A 26250-nucleotide genomic window follows, 5' to 3' on the forward strand; every position below is an offset into this window, starting at 1 on the left:
GACAACCATTTTGCCTTTTTGCATTTCTTTTTCTTGGGGATGTTCTTGATCACTGCCTCCTGTACAATGTCATGAATCTCCATCCATAGTTCTTCAGGCATTCTGTCTATTAGATCTAATCCTTTGAATCTATTTGTCACTTCCACTATATATTTGTAAGGGATTTGATTTAGGTTATACCAGAATTGTCTAGTGATTTTCCCTACTTTCTTCAATTTAAGTCTGAATTTGGCAATAAAGCGTTCATGATCTGAGCCACAGTCAGCTCCCAGTCTTATTTTTGCTGACTGTATAGAGCTTCTCCATCTTTGGCTGCAAAGAATATAATCAATCTGATTTCAGTATTGACCATCTCATGATGGCCACATGTAGTCTTTTCTCGTGTTGTTGGAAGAGAGTGTTTGCTAGGACCAGTGCCTTCTCTTGACAAAACTCTGTTAATCTTTGTCCTGCTTCATTTTGTACTCCAAGGTCAAATTTGCCTGTTACTCCAGGCATCTCTTGACCTCCTACTTTTGCATTCCAGTCCCCTATGATGAAAAGGACATCTTTTTTGGGTATTAGTTCTAGAAGGTATAGTAGGTCTTCATAGAACCATTCAGCTTCAGCTTTTCAGCATTACTGGTTGGGACATAGACTTGGATTACTGTGATATTGAATGGTTTGCCTTGGAAACAAACAGAGATCATTCTACTGTTTTTGAGATTGTACCCAAGAACTGCATTTTAGACTCTTCTGTTGACTATGAGGGCTACTCCATTTCTTCTAAGGGATTCTTGCCCACAGTAGTAGATATAATAGTCATCTGAGTTAAATTCACACTTTCCGGTCCATTTCAGTTCGCTGATTCCTAAAATGTCGATGTTCGCTCTTGCCATCTCCTGTTCAACCACTTCCAATTTGCCTTGATTCATGGACGTAACATTCCAGGTCTGTATGCATTATTGTTCTTTTCAGCATCAGACTTTACTTCCATCACCAGTCACATCCACAACTGGGCATTGTTTTCGTTTTGGCTCTGTCTCTTCATTCTTTCTGGAGTTATTTCTCCACTCTTCTCCAGTAGCATATTGAGCACCTCCTGACCTGGGGAGTTCACCTTTCAGTGTCTTATCTTTTTGCCTTTTCCTATTGTTCATGGGGTTGTCAAGGCAAGAATACTGAAGTGGTTTGCCATTCCCTTCTCCAGTGGACCATGTTTTGTCAGAACTCTCCACATTGATTCATCCACCTTGGGTGGCCCTGTCGTGTAAGTACATTATATGGAGGTATATTATATTGTCTGTTGCTGATACCTCAACTACTATTCTGTTTGGCAGATACTGTACATTAGAGATGAAGACAAGGTTCAACTAAGTTATTCCTTTCATGGGCTCCACAACTTCCTTGGTTAATTCTACAAGTAAGCATTAATAGAAATAACCATATCCACTGCAGAGTTGTGGCCTGCCTGTTGTGGACCAGCCTTCTTTCTAGATGTTCATAAACACTAATTTATTTAACTCTCACAAAAGCCTTGTGAGCTAGATCTCATTTTTACTGAGATCTGGGTGAGAAAACTGAAATTCAGCCACACTGCTAAGGAGTGGCAAAAGTGAGAGTCTAACATAGATTTTCTGGCGCTAATTTCAGTGCTTTCAGTTGCATCCCAAACCAACACATAAAACACAGAAGGTCATAAAGTCACTTTTGTAATGTGGCAGGAGAATGGTCGACTTGCTGCTGTCGGTACACAAAGGGATCCTCACTCCCCAAGGCATGCGTGGGCTTTTCCAGAAAGTGCTGGGAACGTCGTGGAGTTATCACAGGCATACAATCAACAAGTGGTCAGTTTGAATCCTCTGCTGTGTCTCCATAGCTCTGTCAACTTACCTGAGTTAGTTACATGTCCCCTTGACTCTCGGTGTCAGACAAACTTGTTCCTCACCCCCACCTTGAGAAATTAAGCTCCACAAGGATGAGGATAGCAGTGGGCTCTCTTTCAGCTTTTAAAAAGTCTTTCTTTTAAGCACATTTTGAGAACCTCTAAAGCTTTTGGATTTTTGAAGATTATGTGAGTGAAAACAATTCTCCAAATACCTTATTTTGCATTCCCGTCAGTACACCTATATGACCCTGAATCAAACTCTTAACAATCCAAGATTCTGAAAATGGGTACACTATTACCCTCCTATGGGTTACTGTTTATTTAACTTATATAAGTTTATAAGTTATCTTTATAAATTTATAAGTTATAAATAAACTTTATAAGTTTATTTAACTTATATACAGAGTACATCATGAGAAACGCTGGGCTGGATGAAGCACAACCTGGAATCAAGATTGCCAGGAGAAATATCAACAACCTCAGATATGCAGATGACACCACCATTATGGCAGAAAGTGAAGAACTAAAGAGCCTCTTGCTCAAAGTGAAAGAGGAGAGTGAAAAATTTGTCTTAAAGCTCAACATTCAGAAAACTAAGATCATGGCATCTGGTCCCCTTACTTCATGACAAATAGACGGGGAAACAAAGGAAACAGTGAGAGACTTTATTTTGGGGCACTCCAAAATCACTGCAGATGGTGACTGCAGCTATGAAATTAAAGATGTTTGCTTCTTGGAACAAAACTTATGACCAACCTAGATAGCATATTAAAAAGCAGAGACATTACTTTGCCAACAAAGATCCATCTAGTCAAGTTTATGGTTTTTCCAGTCGTCATGTATGGATGTGAGAGTTGGACTGTAAAGAAAGCTGAGTGCTGAAGAATTGATGCTTTTGAACTGTGGTGTTGGAGAAGACTCTTGTGAGTCCCTTGGACTGCAAGGGGATCCAACCAGTCCATCCTAAAGGAAATCAGTCCTGAATATTCTTTGGAAGGACTGATGCTGAAGCTGAAACTCCAATACTTTGGCCACCTGATGAGAAGAGCTGACTCATTGGAAAAACCCTGATGCTGGGAAAGATTGAAGACAGGAGGAGTAGGGGACGAGAGAGGATGAGATGGTTGGATGGCATCACTGACTCAATGGACGTGGGTTTGAGTGGACTCCAGGAGTTGGTGATGGACAGGGAGGCGTGGCGTGCTGCAGTCCATGCGTTGCAAAGAGTTAGACATGACTGAGTAACTGAACTGAACTGATGGGTTATTGTAAGAGTTAGTGAAGTATATAAAATACATGCTTTTATTTCCTATATGAAGTATGTGAAAAAAATGCTTCTTAAATATTTGTCAGGGCATGTTTGCTAGTCAAAACTTCTGAGAGTTTCCATTATAAATTCAGGTCATTCATCTTAAATTTTTGGCTGGTGGTTTCTAAATTTAGCAACTGCTTTGCATAGTGACATGTGGTAACACTGAGAATATCTCAAGGTGTATTCACTTCAACACTTCATATGTATCAGCTCTTTAAAACGCAGACCTCTCCTATGAAATTGGTGGTGTAGATGGGTTAACCAAGCCACAGAGGGACCAAGTAGAAGACTCAGTAGGGTGGGATTTGAACTCAAGTAAATGAATCAATGAGACTGAACCCTTAACTATTAAATTATGTGTTTCAACTTCATAATTTAAGCATCCCTTTAGATCAGGCTTTTTTTTTTTTTTCCACAGTTTTCGTATATGTTTTCACAGGACTCTTTGTTACTGTTGTTGGTTTTGTTTTGTTTTTTGGCTGTGCAGCATGTGGGATCTTAGTTCCTTCACCAGGGATTGAACCCACACACCCTGCATTGTAAGCATGGAGTCTCAACCACTGGACCACCAGGGAAGTCCCTAGATCAAGTTTTTTGAACTTTCTGCACCATGGATCCCTTTGGCAGTCTTTTGAAGCTTACAGACCCCCTCTCAGAGTAAAGTTTGTAATTGCTTTAAACAAAATACATAGGAGAAGAGGAAAATAAACTATATTGAAAAGTTATTTAAATGTTTTTAAAAACTAAATTTATGACATGGCCATATATTTGCCCCTTTATTAATTGTTAAAAAAGCAATAGACAGATATGGTTGAAACATTACAAAGTCACATATTTAGATTACTTCATGGGAAAAAGAAGGAGAAAAAGTGGAAGCAGTGACATTTTCTTTTCTTGGGCTCCAAAATCACCGCAAACAGTGACTGCAGCTATGAAATTTAAAAACTGCTTGACCCTTGGAAGGAAAGCTATGATAAACTTAGACAGTATATTAAAAAGCAGAGGCATCACTTTGCTGACAAAAGTCCATATAGTCAAAGCTATGGTTTTTCCTGTAGTCGTGTACTAATGTGAGAGCTGGTCCATAAAGAAGGCAGAGCACCAAAGAATTGATGCTTTCTAATTGCAGTGCTGGGGAAGACTCTTCAGAGTCCCTTGGACATCAAGAAGATCAAACGAGTCAATCCTAAAAGAAAACGACCCTTAATATTCGTTGGAAGCACTGATGCTGAAGCTGAAGCTGAAGCTCCAATACTTCGGCCACCTGATGCAAAGAAACAGTTCACTGGAAAAGACCAGGATGCTGAGAAAGATTGAAGGCAAAAGGAGAAGGAGGCAGCAGAGGATGAGAGAGGTAGATAGCATCACAGACTCAATGAACATGAATTTGAGCAAACTCCGGAGGAGTGGAGGATAGGGATACAAAGAGTTGGACATTTCTTTGCAACTCAACAACAACAAAAATGACTTACTTCACTCTCTGTTCAGCCTTCATCAAAACTATTTAAACATACACATTTAACACACGGTATTTAAACGAGCACATCACTTGGTGTTCATTATGCAATGAATCAAGAAGATAATTTAATTCCAGACTGTTTTCTCTAGAAATCTATAGTTTGGCCTGATTGAATATTTCTCAGGCACTGCAGTCACAAAAACCAGTTCTCAAATTGCTGAAATTCTGTCTTTATCCTATAAAACCACTAGATGGCACTGATTGTTTGATATTCATCTTTTACCTTGACTATCCCCTCATTTACCCCACCACCCACCCAAAAAAATCTGATTTCGAAATGAAAAAGACAATGTGGCAACTTTATCCTCAAACACTAAGAGCGGACATCTCTTTCTGAAGTGAATTAAAGCTTTTTTCCTTCTATTCCTATTTTATCTTTTACAGACCATTACATCATTCGGTTCCTTTGATTCTCTAGAGGCTTTTTCAAGTCCATTAGAACTTCAGTAATTCAAGATGTTTCACACCAATTAGAACTACTTTCTCTAAAATATTCTGTGTTTTTCCTCCAAAAGCATAAGCCATGGGAAGCCTTGCTTCCTGTACGGGATGCTGGCAACAGAAGCATTTGGAAATTAGTGAGATGATTCTGTGAAATACGTTCTTAGGAGGTGAGATACTTGTCCTGCAGTGGCTCAGAGAAGTCACATTTTGGGATTGATGCATCAGTCATGGGTCATAAATAGGACAAGGGCTGTATTCAATAAAAGATTGGACCAACATACTATATGGTGATATTGACTTTGTGAGAAGTACTTTTAAGGGAGTAATAAAATGCAACTAACTATGGTTTAAAAGTGACTCTCAAAATAAGGACATTCATTATATTAGCAACTAAATAAAGGTCTGTCTAGTCAAGGCTATGGTTTTTCCAGTGGTCATGTATGGATGTGAGAGTTGGACTGTGAAGAAAGCTGAGTGCCGAAAAATTGATGCTTTTGAACTGTGGTGTTGGAGAAGACTCTTGAGAGTCCCTTGGACTGCAAGGAGATCCAACCAGTCCATTCTAAAGGAGAGCAGTCCTGGGATTTCTTTGGAAAGAATGATGCTAAAGCTGAAACTCCAGTACTTTGGCCACCTCATGTGAAGAGTTGACTCATTGGAAAAGATTCTGATGCTGGGAGGGAGAGGGGACGACAGAGGATGAGATGGCTGGATGGCATCACCGACCCAATGGACGTGAGTTTGAGTGAACTCTGGGAGTTGGTGATGGACAGGGAGGCCTGGCGTGCTGCGATACATGGGGTCGCAAAGAGTAGGATACGACTGAGTGACTGAACTGAAGTGAACTGAAAGAAACAAACCAGCAAGAAGCACGATAAAGATACATTCCCAGGACTACTGAATTCCTACTGTTGCGTGCCCTTGGTGTAAAACATGATTGTTGTTAAATTTTTCATAACTTTGCGTATTGCATGTCAGATTACATGAATAAACCAGTGAGTGCCAACTACTGTTTTAACATTTGAAACAAGAGGAAGGAATCGGATTGGTTATCACTGAAAATGTGGTATTCTTATTCTCTCAGCCTCTAATAGGAATCCCACTGGGGACATGACTGACAAGCCCACATTTGACTGTGTGGAAACTGGTTGTTCATTCTAATTGTTTATACCTCCATTTACCATCCAAAGTCAAAATTACGTTTACCTTCCCTCAATCTAAAATTTCATCCCAGGGGACTTTCTTGGAAGTCTAATGGTTAAGACTTTGCCTTCCAGTGTAGACGGTATAGGTTCCACCCTTGGTTGGGGAGCTAAGCTCCCATATGCTCCATGGCCAAAGAAAAAAAGCAAGTAAGCAAAAATGGAAATGATATTATAACACATTCAATAAATACTTTAAAAATCGCTCACATAAAAAATCTTTTAAAAAAATAAAATTAAGAGGGAGGCTCAAGAGAGAGAAAATATATACATAAGCATATACATATATATATATATAAGCACATATATATATAATTATGGCTGATTTGCATTGTATGGCAGAAACCATCACAACATTATAAAACAATTTTTTCCAATTAAAGATTAAATTAAAAAATAAATAAAATTTCACCCTAGGATATAACAACCTTCAAAATGTTTATTATATCTCCTAAAGTTAAGATTGCCATGAATACAAAGTTAGGATTTTCCTTTCCAACAAGAAAAAGAAAAAAGGAATTAAACTCTAAGTGTTGACTCGGAACACCATTCTTAATATTTGTAGACCATAGAAAAGGCTAAGCACCGAAGAATCGATACTTCTGAATTATGGGGCTGGAGAAGACTCTTGAGAGTCCCTTGGACTGCAAGGAGATCTAATCAGTCAATCCTAAAGGAAAACAACCCTGAATATTCATTGGAAGGACTGATGCTGAAGCTGAAGCTCCAATACTTTGGCCATCTGGTGCAAGGAGCCAACTCATCGGAAAAGACCCTGATGTTGGGAAAGATTGAAGGCAAAAGGAGAAGGAGGCAGCAGAAGATGAGATAGCTAGATAGCATCACCGACTCAATGAACATGAATCTGAGCTAAGTCCAGGAGACAGTGAAGAACAGAGGGGCCTGGCATGCTACAGTCCATGGGGGTTGCAAAAAGTCAAACATGACTTAGCAACTGTACAACAAACCACTCAACTGCTTTGGGTCACATACTTATGGGTCCATGAAGATTCGGGGAAAACCTGGAAAAGCAATCTGGCATTAGATAAAACTCAAAACTGCTCAAATGAATAAAATGAGAGTAGATCACAAAAGGAGTTTGACTTATCTCTGGGTTTTCTTGTGACTGTGTTTATTTGTTAACTTGAGAAGGGCTCTTTATTTCTATGTGGTGTCCAAAAAGCATTTGGTTGCCACATCTAATATTCCCAGCCAGCAGGTTAGGTCCCAGAGCACCACAATTTTTGCAGTTCATTGGTTGCAGGCAGTGGCCCCAGAATCCGTCAGTATTGCTTGATGGGTTATGAGGGAGACATGTTCTCCTGATCAGGAAAGGCATGAGGGCATCAGTCTCAGGATGCATTTGGTCACAGTGGTTCTTTGCAGTATCTCAAGAGTAATTCCTCTATAGTAAGAAGAAACTCGGAGAAGGCAATGGCACCCCACTCCAGTACTCCTGCCTGGAAAATCCCATGGACGGAGGAGCCTGGAAGGCTGCAGTCCATGGGGTCACTGAGGGTTGGACACGACTGAGCGACTTCACTTTCACTTTTCACTTTCATGCATTGGAGAAGGAAATGGCAACCCACTCCAGTGTTCTTGCCTGGAGAATCCCGGGGACAGGGGAGCCTGGTGGGCTGCCGTCTATGGGATTGCAGAGTCGGACACGACTGAAGTGACTTAGCAGCAGCAGCAGCAAGAAGAAGAAACTAAGAAGCTAACCCAGTCCCAACCAATCCTAATGAAATATTATGGAAAAAAATATGCTTCCTGATTCTAATACATGTGTCTTGCTAAATACTTCTAGTTTGTACATTTTTTTCCCCAAATTATTACCTTTAGATCTGGATATGGAAGAACCACTTTCCAAGGTTCATTTAGTTAAGTGCTTTTTAAGCATTTGTTTTGACTTAAGTTGGCCACACTCCTTTTCTAAGATTGCCCTACAAATGAGCATGGAATTATTGCTTTTTGCCCAAAGAAAAAGAGGTGGCAAATAGTCATAATGGTAAGGCAAATAGAGACCCTGGGTCCTGAAAGAGTTTACTTACTTTCCAACAAAGGGGATAGCATATGGGCAACAGCATACACATTCTGCATGCATGTGCGCGTGCGTGTCTGTGTGCATGCGTGCACGTGTTATGCCACATAATTATTTTACAATTCAAGAATTATGTTTCTTTAGGAAATTGACTTTGTTAGAGGCAGACTCACCTTGTCCAGAATTTCTGGACATGTTCTCTAGTCTTTCTCTGGGTTTTTTCATCTGATCTGTTTGCATTAGACTACAAATCAATCAATATAACTCTTGATTTTCTGCCATCCTTAACTCTGTTCTTTATGATGATATAATGACCTCACCGTGCTCAATTTCAGCCAGACTCCTGGGTCTGCCAGTTACCTTCTCATGTGCCAGGAGGTGAACATGAACTCATTTCAGGAAAAACAGACTGATTTGTTCAGGTGTGAGCAGTGGCTTTCTTAACTGCCAAAGCATTCCAGTTCAACAAGATGTTCCAGGAAAATATAATTTTGGAACCAGTCCATTCAGCTCTAGGTAGAAGAGTCCACTTAATTACTCTCAGGTGGTCAGAGCAGAAACAGCAAGAGCAGGGTCTTAGCTACAGAGCACCTGAAGCCTGCCAGTAGCAGGTAGGTGGGCGCTGAGCCCTCCTGAAGGATCAGGTACAGAAAATAAGGGAAGGAACTGGGTCAGGTCTCTTTCACAACAGAAGTTACAGGAAAGTGCCAGGGCCAAATCCTGGGCAGAGAGGTGGCGGGCATCTCAAGCCTGAATCCGATTTGTCTCAGATTCCCTAAGATCTTATCAGGGTCACTCTCTGCTGTTTTGCTGTCTGCATTCCTACGTCTGTCCTGCCACTTCTCATTACTTTATCTCCCATTTGAAAAGGTTTCATTGTTTAATAATCTGCAGCGTTTCTGCTAATGAATCCAGTCCAAATGTTTAAGCTGTAAGACAAGTCTGTCCTGAAACTGCTCTCTCCATTCTGCCTCACGCAAATGTGAACAAGGCAGAGTGGTAGGGGAGAGAGAGACCGCAGGGAAATAAACAGCACATCAAGTTCTCCTTCTTTAGAGACAGTGATTTTCCCCAAACTTAGTTAAATTCCAAAAATTTCACTGGGCTCTTTTCTATCAAAAATCAATTTCCTCCAGCTGTGTAACTAAAGTTGGATCCTGAGAAGGATCAAGGACCACTGATTGCTGAAGAGGGGTAAAATTCAGTGCTCTGACTTGAAAGACGAGAAACCCTATTCTCCTAAGCCTCAGGAGGAAACCTAGTCTAGGTAGGAGCCAGTTTACAAGTTTACATGTTCACATGATAGGAGAAGAGAGAAGCCATCTGACTTTATAAACCAGGACAGCTTCACACAGAGATAATGCAAAAACACAGTTTGCAGAAGGCTGAATCTCAGACTGTCAAAGAACTTAAAATCTATGTTCCGTGGCCAAGATTTCTCATAGAGTTAAATTATAAATAAGGTTTCCTCGGAATCTGATCTAGATCCCAATACTAAATATATCACTAAGGACAATCAATCCATCTGAGCTGGTGTCTGCATGCACAAATTAGTTTGGTTCTTTGATACGTATGAAAATCATTTTAGTGTGAGAACAGATTAGACTCACAAGTGCCTTTTCCTTCCCTATGTAGGGCCAGACTAGCTCAACTGATTTTTTCCCCACCATTGGAGAATAGGATAAATAATCATAGGTATATTCAAAACACAAAGGGAAAAGCAATAATGCCTGAAGAATTTGAATAAGGCTAAGCCAGAACTGGAAGTGCTATGAGAATATGGTGAGAACCAGTGAGAAAATGTGATCAGGGCCATTTGCAACAACATAGCAATTGGTTTAATCATGGCATCAAGTACCAGTCATATTATATTTTTTGTCTTTAAAACTGATTGATAGTATATCTCATGTACCTCATAGAAACATTTTGAAGAATAAAGGAACACGTGGGGCCCCTGAGTGAAAGGTATTTTATAGTGAAAGATTTTATTATTACTACTGTTTTTATATCATGGTTTTTTTTTTTTTACATAGTTTAGGTTTATAACCATCCATCATCCAATGTGAAGCTCCCAAAAAACAGGGAGAATATTTAGTCTGCTAAAAAAAAAAAAAAAAAAAGATGAAATTGCTAATTTTGCTAATATCAATAGTAAAGAAATTCAAATTCAATTTTAAAGCAAATATTTTTACTAATTCAAATAAAAATATTCAATTCTAACAAGAATGCAGTGAAACTTATACTGCCAGACATTATTGGGAATTCTGTAATGAGCTTCAGTCATTTGAGAAAGTTATTTGGAAATATATGTTGAAAGTTCTTTTGCTGCTGCTGCTGCTAAGTCGCTTCAGTCGTGTCCAACTCTGTGCGACCCCATAGACGGCAGCCCACCAGGCTCCCTCGTCCCTGGGATTCTCCAGGCAAGAACACTGGAGTGGGTTGCCATTTCCTTCTCCAATGCATGAAAGTGAAAAGTTAAAGTGAAGTCACTCAGTCATGCCCGACTCTAGCGACTCCATGGACTGCAGCCCACCAGGCTCCTCCATCCATGAGATTTTCCAGGCAAGAGTGCTGGAGTGGGGTGCCATTGACTTCTCCGAAAGTTCTTAATAAAATGGTCTAAAATATAAAAGAAGCTTTAAAGGTATGCTCACCCAAAATAGCTTAGCAATAGGAAAATTTGAGACAATGCTAATATCTTCTAATAGTGTGATTGAGGAAATTATAATGCAAACATAGAATCCTGATTATAGAATCAACATTGGGCTTCTTTTCCAAGAAGTAATGGAGAAAAATACTTGCAATATAATGTAAATCTCAAAAGCAGAATGCAATTCAAAGAATGCAAAATTATATATACAGTACTACCCTAAAATCATTAAAAGATGAATACAAATACAGAGAAAATAGAATACGCACAAATGATAATCACTGCTCGGTTAGGAGAATGAGATGCTTGGCCTTTTTAAAGGAAGCTGGATTCTCAGATCAAAGGAAAAAGGAACAATAGCAACAACAAGAGAACAAAGATCTTGAACATCAAAAATAGAGATCATTACATGCATACCCAAGGCTGATTCATACTGATGTACGGCAAAAAGCATCACAATATTGTAAAGTACTTATCCTCTAATTAAAATTAATTAATTAATTTTTAAAAAAGAAATAGAAGCCATTGCCTTATCAGAAACACGCCAAAACCCAAAACAACATATCTGTGTGGAAACCCCAGCTGCAAAAACACAAATCTAACTTTAGGTCTGTCGGTTTATTCAGGCAAAGTTGCTGATGAATCTGGGCTAAAGTATCAGGCACTGGTTTCAGTTACTAGCTTGAAAACCACCTCCAGGTTGTAGGGAAATGAGAAGAGGGAAGCTGGGGCTTCTGAAGAAAAACTTTGAAAAGTTAAATATGTTTCGTCTGGGAGAAAAGATGGAGAGGTGATCTCATTTCAGTGTTGGGATACCTGCAGTCGATATCGCGGGCCCAAGGATGTGACCTGTCCTGTTCACTCAGAAGCAGGAGGAAACTGCAGCAGGAAAGGGTTACATCAGAAAGATCTCCTCTCAAAGATCATTACAGTTTATTCCAGTTTTAGTCTGAATGACAGGATTACAGTCCCCTCCCCATCTGTAATCCAGGGAGAATAATGCTTGCCACATACGTTTTAATGGCTATAACATCTGTAAAATACTTTGAGCCCTTCAGATGAAAGATGCCATGTGAATGCAAAGAATTATTGTTATTATTTTTGTCTCCTGCCTTCCCAATTGGTATGGGTTTCCTTGTGACATTTATGGGCCCGCCAGCTGCTCTGTAACATGTCATCCCAGTGATATTTTAAATCCTTCACGTGGTTCTGATCTTACCCAGAACAAGAGCAGCTGAGATGTTAATTGTTTGTCTTGAAGAAAGTAGAAGTCACAGCACCCCTTCAGGGCTTAGGGGTCAAAGTTTTTCCTAACATCCACTTGAGTGCTTATGTCCAGGCTTCCTAGTGAGGGCATGTTTGATGGGTCTTGTCTTCCTGTTTCCTTTGAAGAACATCATCTGATGGCCGAGGCGGGGGCATATAGCCTCCTTGCAAGATGTCTTTTTTAAGAGTTCATTTGGATTCGACTAACATCTATGAAATCCCTACTCAGTGTATGCCTGGCACTGTTGGCAGACCTTTGACACACATTATCTCGTTGTTTAAAATAACCTTTTATCCTATTAAGTGGCAATACATGCTTTCAATTGTTTAAAAAATGGAAAATGCAAGAAAGTTTAAAGAAGCAAAAATAAATAATCTATAATCCCAATACTCAGGAAGACAATCACTGATGCTATTTCAGTGTATTTCTTCCTAGTTGTTTTTCTTTTTCTGTGTGTGTGTGTGCATGACAGTTTACTCACTTAATGTTATTTCATGAACACTTTCCCACGTTATTAAATTTTCTTCACAAGCACAGCTGGTCAGGGTGACATAATACTCCATCCTTTGGTGGGGAGGGGGGGTATGTTTTTACACATTTCCACACCGAATTTTCATACCATCTTCTATTCGAGTGCATTAATTGATGATGAATTAATTGATTGATTGTTTTTATAAGTCTTTCACAATGTTTTTGGTCTTCAAAATAATCCTGAGAGGGAAACAATATCTAGTCTTCTCATTTTTTTAAGATTTTTTGTATGTGGACCATTTTTAAAGTCTTTATTGAATTTCTTACAATATTGCTTCTGTTTTATGTTTTGGGGGTTTTGCTTCTAGACTTGAGGCATGCGGGATCTTAGCTCTCAGACCAGGGTTTGGACCCACAACGTCTGCCTTGAGAGGCAAAGTCTTAACCACTGGACTGCAAGGGAAGTTCCTAGTCTTTTCATTTGATAGCGAAGGAAACAGATCAAACAGATAAAATCCCTTGTGCAGGTTCACACATCCAGGTATTTGAAGAACCGAATCCAGGCCTCGGCGAATATCAGCAGATCTTGAACTCCTAGATTATTCTATTGGTTTCCATAAAGGTTTTCCCTCAGCAATTATGCTGATAGAGTAGAAGTCAAATAATAGCCATTAAGTAAGGTGGATAATTTGCAGCACTTTTTAAAAAAGATGCCTCTTGGTCACTGCCTCAACACCTGCACTCAGACAATGTATCTACTTCCCTCTGTACTTACAAAGTGCTTCCACACTCTTCTTATTTCCCAGCTGATTTCCACATTAATCTTCGGCATCAGGCAGGTCAGGAAATATGGTCTCTATTTTACTTATGATAAAACTGAGACCCAGAACAAGCCAGTGACTTGCCGAGGTCACGACAGTGATCTTGAAATTCGATCTGCTGACCCCCAGCTCTTCCCTTGTGTCACATGGCTCATGACTTACATTCATTTCTCACTTTCCAGAGTTTTGATGACTGTCAATTTTGTTTCTCCTTTCTTCTTCCCCCCCGCAATCATTTTCTGGCTCTTGGATCTAGAAATATCTTCATCTCATTTTTTGCCCCAAATTCGTCCATACCTCCTAGTTACAGCCCTATTGGTTTGAGGTGAAAAATAATTTTTGTTACTGAAAACTCTGCAGATCTCTTTGAAAAGAGATATCAGAGAAGCTATAATGCTGAACGGTTTCTGCGAACCAGGCACTGTGGCAAAGCTTGGTAAGATACTATCTTATACACATCTCCTAAAGGCTCTCAGGTAGATTCGTTTATTTCGCATTTCATTTTACAAATGAAACTCATGAAGCTTAAAAGGGTAAATGGCTTATTTAAGGAAGCAAGGCATTGGAACTTGAACTGAGACCACCTGACCCCACTTCTCCTTTGCACACTCACTCTTAAAATAGGTTTCTCCAAATGTACTTTACTTGCTTCACATAAAAAGTAAATAGAGAATTCTCACCTTAGTCCCGTTTTTCAATCTTTCGGCCATGTCATGAGGCATGCGGGATCTTAATTCCCAGACCAAGGATCAAACCCCTGCCCCTTGCACTGAAAGGGCAGAGTCTTAACTACAGGACTGCCAGGGAAGTACCTCACTTCACACCCATTTTTAAAAGAAACTAAGGCAGACCTGAGTTGATAACCAAATGGCTTTACTAAGAGAATCATGTGCCTCTATTTTATGAACATACACTTAATTAATGACTGCAGACCAAAGGTCTAGCTAATAAAATTGCATCAGGTGAAATAATAAGTAAATACAGATTTTTGTGTCTTGGCAAACTTATAGTACACATACAATTCTTTTCTCCTTCACTTCACCCTTCCCTCCCAGTTTCAATGGTCGTAACAGTAACATTGACAGATACACATCTCTCCTCCAGAGGATCTTCCTGACCCAGGGATCAAACCTGGGTCTCCTACATTGCAGGCAGATTCTTTACCATCTGAGCCAGCAAGGAAGCCCCTAGTTTTTTTTAGACAAGTTAATAAGTCAGCAATAAAAACTAGAAGTGTCTGGGATATGCTTCAAATTGTACAGCTGAGAAATACAAGAATGTAAGATGTATTCTACAATCAAAACTATTTTTGATAGTCTTGCTTACTTGACAAATAAAAGTGCCTTCATTCCTGGGTTTTGCTATAGCAACTGGTATAAAACACTAGCTGGAGTTTCTATTTTGGTTAAATAAGACCAAAAAACAATTGGAAGAATTCAAAGAAAAATTTCAGAAAAGAAAAATAATCCAGTCATAAGGTAATTATAATACAATTTGAATTCTATATTTGCAAGGAGAATTAACCTTTACGCATCCTTACCTACCTCTTCCCAATGTTGCATGCATGCTCAGTCACTCAGTCATGTCCAACTCTGTGCGACCCCATGGACTATAGCCCTCCAGGCTCCTCTGTCCATGGGATTTCCCAGGCAAGAATATTGGAGTGGGTTGCCATTTCCTTCAATGATTTAAGACATGGGCCTAAATGACTTAAAACTGTCTTCCAACTACTTCTCTGATGCAGACCTCACTCTAATTAGTCTTGAGGATCAAATGTTAAGTCATCTGCTGGTTCCTAAAACCTTGCCTGCCAAGCCATCTTCTAGCCATCTACAGAATTATTTTTGCCAAATATGAAATTGATCCTGTCACTCTCCAGGCTCAAAGTCTCCAATGCTTCCTCTGTTTCATAAATCCTGGCAGACAAATGTCACTTTTATAAGTCTCTGGCCAATCTCTTTCAGACTCTTCTCCCAACAGATTCTTTCTCAATAGTCACCAACCCCCTTATCTCCCAATCTTTCTGAACTCCATTTTTTTTCCTTCTTTTTTTAAAAAAGAATTATGTTTTATTCAGCAAGAAGTTTTAGGACTTTAAGCCTGGGAGGCAATATCTCAAGAAACCCTGAGAAAACTACTCCAAGGAGGCGAGGAGGAGGGGAGGTAGGCTTTACAGTGAAGGACAGGTAGCAGGGACAAAAGATTACTGTTAATTAAAGAAAACTAGAAATCTCAAGTTAAGGAACTAGCACCTTTTTATATATGGGAGGATGTAATCTTTCACTGAAATCATTCCTTTGAAATGCACCTCAAACTATGCATTTTCACATCCTGAGTTTCCTTAGGGCACACCATAGGGAATGGCTGCAGTCTGATGATGGCTGCTAGATGGCAGGTATTCTTTTCTTTCTTGGGTGCCCTCAGGGCTCACCAGCTCACCACCAGCTGTGTCTGGGCTGTGGCTACAATTGCTGAACTCCATTTTCAAGTCTATAAAACTTACCAAGAGGAAGAAAAGAAGAGGTCCAAGACTTGGAGTGCATTTCTCATGTATTGGAATCCTCACTGGCCATTAAGGTCCCATCCTAGACTGTGGGCCTTAAGGTTGCCTGGTTGAAACCAGCGTGGAGGCTGGAGATGAGGAACTGTTCAGTCTGGTGACCACCAGCGATATTGGAAGGACTGACAAGGTAGGTAGGAAAAGCAGTTTGACTGCAGGCAGCAAGACTAGATTTCACAGCAGGAACTGGTGAACTCAGAGCTGCATGGAACACACTGTGCTTTTCCTCCCTGGCATCTCCACTCCTTATCACAGCCAGGACTGAGGATTACTGTCCTCATTCTGCTTGCTCCCCATTCTTTTTTTTTAAACCATCATGCAATACCTTCACCCTACTAATGTTTCACCCATCTTCCTATTCCATCCTTGGCACCTTTTTCCTGCAATCATAATAAATCTTCCCTTGAGAAGTTTGAAGTCCTAATCCAACTCTCAGTCTTTTGTTTCCATCAAACTGTCACTAAGGACGACCTTAACATCCGTGTGGACAATCTATCTGACATACCCTACTCAAAATTCTCTAATGTCCATGATTCCAACAGTCTTTCTCGGTCACCAACTACCCACTCTCATGGACACCCTCAAGACTTGGTTATCGGCCAGAACTGCTTCTCCTCTGGGGTGTTTAACTCCAATCCTTGACCATATTCTCTTGACCTCATGGCTCTCATTAAATGTTCCAGTTTCTTGGTTCTTCCCTTCTTTCTATTTCTTTGCACATGTATGGAGACACATTTCTATCCAACCCAGATCCCTTGCATCCTCTTTCTAACAATTTGCATTTCAATCAATTCAGTCCTCTTTTTTAAAATTTTATTTATGTTTGGGTCTTTGTTGCCATACACAGGCTTTCTCTAGTTGCGGTGAGTAGGGACTATTCTTTGTTACAGTGGGTTTGTCACTGCTGTGGCTTCTCCTGTTGCAGAGCACAGACTCTAGGGATGTGGGCTTCGGCAGTTGCAGCACAAAGGCTCAATAGTTGTGGTTTGCAGTTCTAGGGTGCATGGACTTCAGAAGTTGTGGTTGCTTACAACTTCAACTTCAGAAGGCTTAGTTGCTCAGTGGCATGTGGAACCCTACCAGACCAGGGATTGAACCTATGTCCCCTGCACTGGCAGGCAGATTCCTATTCACTGCACCACCAGGTAAGTCCCCAGTTCACTCATCTTTTGAAGAAAGTGTTTATGCCTACAACTTGATAGAAGAAAAAAAATGAAACTACTGGACATATACTTCCTCAACTCTTAACTCCTACCTAAAATATCTACATAACCAAGATTTTCTTTTTTCCCAGGTCAAAAAGGGAAGTGTCCCTAACCTCAGATTAGATTATTTTCTTCACTGAAGTTCTTGATCTCACCATTATGTCCTTGTTCCATTGGTTATTCTTTCTCTCTCTTTTTTTTCCAGTCTTTCCCTTTCAATTGATTTCTTCCTCATGGACCACCAGTAGATTCAAGTGCCTCACATTTAAAAATTCCCTTCTGAATAAATAAGTTAACAAAAATTCCCTCTGCTTCCTCCTATTTTCTAATCCTCCCTCCTTTCCTTACCACATGGTTTCCTAGAAAGAATGGTCTAGATGATCAACTTTCTTTATGGGAATCTAACTCAAATGAGATTATGAGTCAGTAGGTCTAGGATGGGGACTGAGGGTCTGAACTTCAGATAAGCTCCTGGGTGAGACCAGACAAAGGGTCTCTAGAGAATCCATTTCTTCGGCTCACATGGCTTCTTCAATCCAGTGTAATCTGGATTCTGCCCCACCACCTCCATATCCTGGCACAATCACCAATGACTTCATATTTGTCAAATCAAAAGAATATGTGTCAAACGTTATGTCCACTTAGAGGCTCATCTTACTTACCTTCCTTTTGTGAAACTCCTCACTTGACCTCCATGATGCCACTCTGTCTTGGTACTTTTTCTCCCTCTCTGATCATCCATTCTTAGGCTGCGCAACTGACTTCTTTTCTGTCTTAGTTTGCTAGGGGTGCCATAACAAAATACCATTGGCTGGGTGGCTTTAACAATAGAAGCTTTTCTCACGGTTCTGGAGGTCAGAAGTCCCCTGTTAAGATCCAGTGGGGTCAGCTTCTGGTTAGAGCTATCTTCCTTACTTGCAGATAGCAGACTTCTCCCTGTGTCCCCAGTATGTATGCATGGAGAGATCTTGCTCTCTTCCTCTTCTTATGTGGCCACCAACTCCCTTGGATTAGGACCATGAGTTTATGACTTCATTAACCGTAACTATCTCTTAAAAGCCCTATTTCCCAAAATTGTCATATTGAGGGTTAGTGCTTCAGCATACAATTTTTATTTTATGCACAATATAGTCCTCTGTTCTACCTTCAAAACTTCATATCCTCCCGCATTCTGTCCTATGCCTTCTTTTTTCATTCCTTATGCCAGAAGAGTCTCATCTGCACTTTTGGCTTCAGCTACCACTTATCTGTAAGTGAGAGTTAAATCTTTATTGCAAGCCCAATTGTGTGTATCCAAAAACACCTCCTGGATGTTTCCACTTGAATGACCCTCAGAAATCTCAGACTCAATATAACCTGCCCCTCCTCTCATTTCCTCATCTTCACACTGCATTAGTCACACCAGGCAGAAACTGGAGCCCCATCTCAGCAGCTCCATGGTTTCTGCCCATTCCTACTTCCTCCACGCTCAAGCCATTCAAGCCCCTTTATACCAGTCTGGGTTTAGACCTCAAGATTTTCCAAGTAGAAAAGCAGAATGAGGAAAGATATAGCCATTACAGTCAGTCTACCTGGGTTTTAATAATTCCACCTCACCACTTACTGTGACCTAAGGCAATATACTCACTGTGCCTCAGCTTCACCATCTGAAAGATGAGGGTAATAATAATACTACCTCCAGCACTGTGTTCTTATGAGGTATAAACACAATAATCCATATAAAGCTCTTGGCTGGATGAAGCACAAGCTGGAATCAAGATTGCCAGGAGAAATATCAATAACCTCAGATACACAGATGACACCATCCTTATGACAGAAAGTGAAGGAGAACTAAATAGCCTCTTGATGAAAGTGAAAGAGGAGAGTGAAAACATTGGCTTAAAAGTCAACATTCAGAAAACTAAGATCATGGCAACTGGTCCCATCAGTTCATGGCAAACAGATAGGGAAACAATGGAAACAGTGAAAGACTTCATTTTGGGGGACTCCAAAACCACTGCAGATGGTGACTGAAATTAAATGACGCTTGCTCCTTGGAAGAAAAGTTATGACTAACCTAGACAGCATATTAAAAAGCAGAGACATTGCTTTGCCAACAAAGGTCCATCTGGTCAAGGCTATGGTTTTTCCAGTAGTCATGTGTGGATGTGAGAGTTGGACTATAAAGAAAGCTAAGCACTGAAGAATTGATACTTTTGAACTGTGGTGTTGGAGAAGACTCTTGAGAGTTCCTTGGACTGCAAGATCAAAGCAGTCCATTCTAAAGGAGATCAGTCCTGAATATTCATTGGAAGGATTGGTGCTGATGCTTAAACTCCAATACTTTGGCCACCTGATCCAAAGAACTGACTCATCTGAAAAGACCCTGATGCTGGAAAAGATTGAAGGCAGGAGGAGAAGGGGACAGCAGAGGATGAGATGGTTGGATGGCATCACCGACTCAATGGACATGAGTTTGAGTAAGCTCCAGGAGTTGGTGATGGACGAGAAGGCAGTGTGCTGCAGTCCATGGGGTTGCAAAGAGTCTGACACGACTGAGGGACTGAATTGAACTGGGTACCTAATGAAAATTCTATTAATTTTAGTTAATAATGTAATTGTTTGTTCTTCCTTTCACTCTTCCTTGGAGTGTCTCTCTTCCCTTGTCTTCAAAGGTCAGCCCAAAGGAAATCCACTTAAACTGATGTATGTTGATACCAGTTGCACAAATCGCTAAATTTTCTTTATAAACTTTGCAATAGATATATTTTATATGATTTTTAAATGCCTCAAATAAGTTATATTTTAAAAATTAAACTCAAGGATAAGCTTCAACATGACTCTTTTTTTTTTTCTCTAGTCCACATGAATTAATAGCGACTCTTTCCTGCACTATATCCAGTACTTACTTCTGTTTCTGTATAATTTGTTTACATGCATGCCTTCCTATTTAAAATCGTAATATTCTTAGGAATAGAAACTATGCCTTACTTCTTTGTATCTCCAGCTCCTAGCCCAGCTAAATGAGTAAATGAATAAATGGCAAGTTCTACTTGAATAATTGTCCAAAAAGATTCATGCATTTCCTTTGATTGATATTAGTCTCTTAATATATAGCATTTCTACTCTTCCCCACCATGCTATTTATTTGTTGATGAAATTGGATTATTTCTCCTGCAGAATTTCTACATTCTGAGTTTGGCTGATTACAACCTCACTGTTGTTTAGCCTGTTCTCTTCCTCTTTTATTTCCTATAAATTCATGGTTAGATCTAGGGTTGCATATTAATTTTAAAAAAAACTATGAAGAATCTGATATTTTATCCTACTTTTAAGCTCACAGGTTAGTCTTCAGTTCCATGAATGCTGGCAGAAGACACAAGACTCCTGGGACAGAGACAAAGGATAGTTATTGCTCATAACAATTACAGTAGACATAGTATCAGCATTTGTGCTGGTTTCTGAGCCCCAATTCCCACAAAGTAACACAAGGAAAGAATTTTACAATCTCTTCAGATGATTCTAATGTATAGCTAGGTTTAAGAACCACTGATTAAAGGCTTGATTGGATTCCGTAAAGTCTAATTGCCCCATTTTTATTTTTCTATCCCCAGTGTTTAACAAAGTGCCTCACGCTGAGTTGATTCTCAATAAATAGCAATAGCTAATATCAATATTAGCTATATCAATAACCTCAGATATGCAGATGACACCATCCTTATGGCAGAAAGTGAAGAGGAGTTAAAAAGCCTCTTGATGAAAGTGAAAGAGGAGAGTGAAAAAGTTGGCCTAAACTCAACATTCAGAAAACGAAGATCATGGCATCCAGTCCCATCACTTTATGGGAAATAGATGGGGAAACAGTGGAAACAGTGTCAGACTTTATTTTGGGGGGCTCCAAAATCACTGCAGATGGTGACTGCAGCCATGAAATTAAAAGACGCTTACTCCTTGGAAGGAAAGTTATGACCAACCTAGATAGCATATTCAAAAGCAGGGACATTACTTTGCCAACTAAGGTCTGTCTAGTCAAGGCTGTGGTCATGTATGGATGTGAGAGTTGGACTGTGAAGAAGGCTGAACGCCGAAAAATTGATGCTTTTGAACTGTGGTGTTGGAGAAAACCCCTGAGAGTCCCTTGGACTGCAAGGAGATCCAACCAATCCATTCTGAAGCAGATCAGCCCTAGGATTTCTTTGGAAGGAATGATGCTAAAGCTGAAGCTCCAGTACTTTGGCCACCTCATGCAAAGAGTTGACTCACTGGAAGAGACTCTGATGCTGGGAGGGATTGAGGGCAGGAGGAGAAGGAGACGACAAAGGATGAGATGGCTGGATGGCATCACTGACTTGATGGATGTGAGTCTGAGTGAACTCCGGGAGTTGGTGATGGACAGGGAGGCCTGGCGTGCTGTGATTCATGGGGTCGCAAAGAGGTAGACACGACTGAGCAACCGAACTGAACTGAATGCTAATTGGATGTCTATTATATACGCTAAATATCTGATACATTTTACACTAAATCCTTCAAGTACTAGTGTCATTGTTCTCCCTTTACACACAAAGGGAGGCACAAAGAGGTTAAGATACTTGCCCAGAGTTAGGAAGGTGACAAAGCTAGAATTCAAACTTGGGGTTCAATGTCAATCTTCTTACTCACTGCACTCTAAGTCTAGGCAGGACTGCAAATTGAATAAATGAATGAATTTCCTAGTTTCCTTAAGCAAATGATTGCTTTGTTGTATTAAATAAATTCACAAATGAGACATACAATGCTTGCTTTTCTTTCTTGATTGGTAGATCTGGAAAAACCTTAGTGTATTCCAGCATTTTTGTTTTTGCTTTTGTTTTTGTTTTTCCACAAATAAGGAAGTTAGAGTCAAAAATGACGTGAAACAAAAGAACACGCCCCAGTTACACAACTAACTAGTGGCGGAGCTGAAAAACAAGTAGCAAAGCGCTACACACAGACGAGGACTTGGTGTCCACTTGATGTCGATGAAGTGTTGGAAAACAATTATAGGTTTTCTGCTTCCTTTGGGGAAAAAAAAAATCATTCCAATTTGACTGAAAAACACATGCTGGTGTTCAGAGAAAGGAAGATATTTTCAGTGCTAATGACCCTTTTCTCAATGTATTTTTCCCTCTTCCCTCAGAGGTGATCAGTACGTGAAGGAAAGACCCTGGACAGTCCTAGGAGATGGTCACACCACTGGCTCCCCTTGGTCAATCTCTTTGGTCCTAAAAGTAAAGAGAACTCAAGGAGAGCAGCATTTAGTTACCACCAGCCAGCCTATGAGTGTTCACAGTGGGGAGCCAGATGCCTCCTGCCCCCATGTACTCAAAAATATAAAACATGTGCCCTTCATATGTACAGTGTTCAACAGCATCACAGGGCACAGGGCATTTTTGAAGACAATATTTTAAAACTGAAAACTGATGTTTTCCTATTTGGGCTGCCTGCTATTTCTTCTTTCCTTTGCCCTTCCTCCATTATTTAGAATTACCTGTTGCATATGAGGCGGATTTTATTTCCTGGAAGAATATGACTCAAAAAGTTATTTTCTCTTTTATTCATTCAGTCATTGAACAAATTTTTTTTTTGAGAACCTAATACATCAAGTCCTGTGTTAGACAGTGGGCATCCCAACAATGAACAAAGATCTGGTGGAACCTATCATCACGAGGTTAGAGAGAAAACATTAGTTAAATAAACATACACATCTCTTATGGAAATTACATTAAGTGCTATGAAATAGAAAAAGGGAAGCATGAGATAGTTTAATAGAGAAAATCTAATATAGATTGAAACCTAGGGAAAGAACTCTAACATTTAACCTGAGATTGACACTGGGGATCTTAGCCAGAGCAACTGTAATAGCAGATTGAGGGCAGAAATATTTGAGAGATTACTAAGTAGAAAACATTAAACTAGGTTGTCATCGATAATAGACAATTACAAAAATTAAGGATAGTTGATAACTAAACAAGAACGTAGGAGTAACATGAGAATGGAGTATGAGATTTGTTCATATGACATTGGATTATTTTGAGTGAAGCAGACATGTGCTTTGCTCTTGTGCCAACCCCTATTGCTGGGGATTTAAGTATAAACTCAAAGTTCTCTGAGTGGCACAGTGGCTGTTTCATCTGTTCAGGCCTCTTGGAGGTTTTATCAGGTGGATAGCTATCCTAGGAAGACCACATTATATAGCCAGCCCAGACTTATCCTGGGGAGACTGGTGGAAATGAATGTGAATGCCAATTCTGTGCAAAATCCAGTAGTACCCATGTAATTTCATCACATTATTCACCATAGGAAAATAATAACAGTGTCCTGTAAAGTGTTGATTTGCAATACTAGGAAAGCATGTAACCTGAAATATTAAAATGCAATTATTAAATAAGTTCATTCAGCCACAGATATTAATTGATGTCACTACTCCAAAGCCTACAACATGATTAAATTGGCCATGGCTAGCTAACATGGCATTTTCAAATGTCTTCACAAGGGATTCTGTAAAGACAGACCAGGCAGTTATTGTGGTGGACATTGAATGATTAGCTTATTAAGACTCCTCCTCCTTTCTGAAAACAGAACTTGCCATCGTTTTGGGGGGAACTATTTCTCCTCACTCTTTTATTTCCCAGTTTCAATAACTAAGTTCAAAGAATTGCTGCCACCTTCTTTCATAAACCTCTTCCTGGACATGGTTATTATCTGTAAGACTGGCCTATGACCCAATCTGAACCAAGTCTAGTTTTTCACCCTCCTGGCCATAATAATTTGTTCAGGAATTAGACAATCCAAAATGAGGTCACCTACTGGTCCTGAGGCTTTTCAGTTGTTTCTGAAAGACTCTCGAGAGTCCCTTGGACTGCAAGGAGATCAAATCAGTCAAATCCTAAAGGAATCAATCCTGACTATTTATTGAAAGGACTGATGCTGAAGCTGAAGCCCCAATACTTTGACCACCTGATGCAAAGAACCAACTCATTGGAAAAGACCCTGATGCTGGGAAAGATTGAAAGCAAAAGGAGATGGGGACAGCTGAGGATGAGATGGCTAGATAGCATCACTGACTCAATGGACACGAATCTGAGAAAACTTTAGGAGATAGTAAAGGACAGAAGAGCCTGGCACGCTGCAGTCCTAGGCGACACAAAGAGTTGGACGTGACTTAGTGACTGAACAACAGCAACAACTGGAAGAAAAGTCCCTTCTTGTGGATATCGGGGCTGATGAGATATGCTTCCAGAAGCTATTGGTAGCAACCATTGTTCTAGCTTCATAGATAAAGCTGACGTACAGAAAAGAAATGAAGATGAGACATTAAGTGCTGAGAGCATTCTGGTCCCAGTTCCAATCTTTGACTTCCATGAAGCAGCCCTGGTTCCTGTATGCTTGAAGCTTGTGATACACTTGCTTTTCAATACTATGACCCTTCCATCCATCTAACATACACTCACAAATAAAATGCCTATTTCACTTGAGTGGGTGTTGAATTTCTGCCTCTGGAAACCAATGGTGGTTTGACTGAAAACACGATCCATCAATTGTTAAGAAGTCTGGAAATACCCCATCCAAGGTACTATACTCTTCTATTCATGTAGATATGAGTAACATAACACAGCACTCCTGCCCTTACCAACTACACAACATAAGTGAGAAACAAATCTCTCTTTCTCTGAACCATGTGGTCATCTTGAAAGATTCCTTTAAGAGAACCTTGCAGAAAGACTTTAGAGCACAACACAACATGACTGTAATTACTTCAGAAGATGAACAGTGTCTTATTTAGTCAGGGGAGGTAACTTTCTATTTGTAGCATGAAAGATGAGTAGAAGTTTGCAAGGTAGCCATTAGAGAAAGGATAAGGTATATATAAAAGCTTAAAGGTGTATCTATGGAATTTCAAGAAAATAAATGCAACTAACATTTTAAAAAACTATTTTCCATCTCAGGGTAGAAAATCTGTTTTAAAATTTAATTATTGAGAAAGTCTACCTTATGGTAAACAATAGAAATAGCAACAGTTAAAGCTGGGTCCCTTGATTATTAAAAGTTATTCCGCTTTAAAAAAACAACATAATGAATTTGATCCAGTTTTAAATAAGAAAGGATCTGTCTTGGGGCATTGTGTTCTTTACCTACAGTGGTAAAAATGTATGTAAGATACAATTCCTGTAGTTCACATGGAGACCATTTAGTGAGTGCAGAAACAGAGTCATACAAAGGAAGATGTGATTCCATCTACTGAGGGAAGTCAGGATACCATGGAGAGGAGAATTTAAGGTTGTACTGGAAATTCTGGGAGAATTTCCTCATATAAAAATGGATTAGAACAGAAGCTCTTAAAGTGTGGCCTGGGGGCCTGTTGGAGTCCCTGAGATTGCTTCAGGTGACCTATGATGTAAAAAACTATTTTCATAACAATCCGAAGAATTTATATGCCTTTTTTCTCATTCTCTCATAAGGACACTGTGGAGCTTTCCACTGTGCACTTTGAAAATCTACATAACTCAGGAAATAAATATATTTTTAATGATTCATTATGTGATTTACAAAATTATGTGTGGGTAAAATAACCTTTCAAATCGCAGGAGATGCCAGTGAATTTGGATGTAACTAGGTATGCAAAGTTTACTGATCTGGTTTTGAATTCCACATAAAAATAACCTTTATAAAGCTATGATTTGTCAAGTTTTGATATGAAAGTGAAAGTGTTAGTCATTCAGTCGTGTCCAGCTCTTTGTGACCCCATGGACTGTAGCACACCAGGCTCCTCTGTCCATGGTATTTCCCAGGCAAGAATATCGGAGTGGATTGCCATTTCCTTCTCCAGGGGATCTTCCCCACCCAGGAACAGAGCCTGGGTCTCCCACATTGCAGGCAGACTCTTTACCAACTGA

General features: G+C 39.8%; 1 long non-coding RNA gene across 1 annotated transcript in view; it reads right to left on the minus strand.

Moving 5' to 3' along the window:
• LOC132659335 (uncharacterized) overlaps positions 1 to 15365 on the minus strand; it is a 28465-nt gene extending 13100 nt beyond the window's left edge. Inside the window, exon 1 of the long non-coding RNA XR_009599652.1 lies at positions 15139 to 15365. This is a non-coding gene — a long non-coding RNA (uncharacterized LOC132659335). The remainder of the gene's footprint in view (positions 1 to 15138) is intronic.
• Positions 15366 to 26250: the final 10885 nt, after the last annotated feature.

The sequence above is a fragment of the Ovis aries genome, chromosome 2 (assembly GCF_016772045.2).
Source record: "Ovis aries strain OAR_USU_Benz2616 breed Rambouillet chromosome 2, ARS-UI_Ramb_v3.0, whole genome shotgun sequence".
NCBI lineage: Eukaryota > Metazoa > Chordata > Mammalia > Artiodactyla > Bovidae > Ovis > Ovis aries.